The sequence below is a fragment of the Ovis canadensis genome, chromosome 3, assembly GCF_042477335.2.
Source record: "Ovis canadensis isolate MfBH-ARS-UI-01 breed Bighorn chromosome 3, ARS-UI_OviCan_v2, whole genome shotgun sequence".
Classification (NCBI taxonomy): Eukaryota; Metazoa; Chordata; class Mammalia; order Artiodactyla; family Bovidae; genus Ovis; species Ovis canadensis.
The window spans coordinates 228,974,482-228,976,154 of record NC_091247.1 but is presented as its reverse complement, the minus strand read 5'-3'; positions in this window follow the sequence as shown (position 1 = coordinate 228,976,154).

Sequence of the window (1,673 nt, the reverse complement as noted above, 5' to 3'; positions counted from 1 at the left end):
AACACCACAGTTCAAAAGCATCAATTCTTTGGCATACAGCCTTCTTGATGGTCCAACTCTCACATCCATACATGGCTACTGGGAAAACCATGGCTTTGACTATATGGACCTTGGTTGGCACAGTGATGTCTCTGATTTTTAATATGCTGTATAGGTTTGTTGTAGGCTTCCCTGGTGGCTCAGATGGTGAAGAATCCGCCTGCAGTGCGGGAGACCTGGGTTCAATCCCTGGCTTGGGAAGATCCCCTGGAGGAGGGCATGGCAACCCACTCCAGTAGTCTTGCCTGGAGAATCCCAAGGACAGAGGAGCCTGGTGGGCTACAGTCCACGGGATCGCAGAGTCAGACACGTCTGAGCAATGAAGCACAGCACAGGTTTGTCATAGATTTTCTTCCAAGAAGCAAGCGTCTTTTAATTTCTTAGCTGGTTAAAGCACTTGTCTAGTAAACAGGAGCTCCCGAGTTCAGATGTCAGTGGTGCCTGCAATGGCTGACTTAGATCAGGAAGTGAACCCAAAACATTCAGTACACACAGAGGTCTCCCAGCCTGTGGTCAGATCAGCCGGAAGCAACATGGTCCCTCAGTTTCTCCCAAAGGAACAAGGCTGGTGACCTTCCCACCCCTCATGTGCCCCCCTCCAGACATGTAGAGGGATCAGGGGTCCCTCAGATAAGGGTGACAGCTTTGACAATGACAGAGACAGACACGGACCTTCTGAGCTGCCGACATTCTCTGAAAACGGTTCTGGGAGTGTTTGCATTGTAATGTGTTCACATGCCTATAAAATCCATACCTGCCCACTTAAAACACTCTGGAAAATATTTCCAAACATACGGAAACAATCTTTTGCGTGAAAAGTTTCGGGGCTTGAGCATATCTGTGTGCGTTTACACGAGTGCACGTGTGCACGTGTGGGCGTGTCCCATAAGAACAAGCACGGCCGCCTCAGGGAAGGTGGAAAGTGCATAGCCACGGTCTAGCCACGTTCTAGCGAGGCCCTCGCGGACGTAGTGGATCACCCCCATCGGTCCCACTGCCCTCTGTGAAACTTTATCATCACTGATGTCATCAAAACCACGCACAGACGTGGCCAGACTTAGAACCAGACTTTCGCATCACAGCATCACACAATTCTCAGCCAGGATCCCCCCAAAATGGAGACAGACAATTAGACTGCGTTCACTAAAAGAATATGTTTAATAATATTTTAGCAAACACAATATGTTGATCGAATGCGATTTTAATGTTACTTTAGCAAAATTTCTCATTTTCAGTAGAAAGCTCTCAGAATGCCCTTCCACGTGTGTAATTCATAAGCGAATAATTACGCTTCTGACTCAGTTTGCTTTTGGCTGAGAAGGGGGACCCAGTTTCAGGCTCTGGAGGCACAGGTTTGGGGGGCAGCAGGGCACACTCTGGGGCCAGGTGCCCGAGTCCAGGTCTGGCCCCAGCACACAACAGCTGCGTGACCCTGTGCCCCTCTGCTAAGAGCCACTGTTTCCTCACCCAGAAACTGGGGGTGGTACCAGGCCAGCCTCAGAGACTGATGAGACAAGACAGTTAGAGACCGCCCCCTCAGCCCAAGATCTGGGAGAAGTCCTAGGCCCCCGTTCACCGTGGAAATGGATCTTACGGGAGAATTTCTTTTTCAACAATCTAAAAGCAGCTGGCCC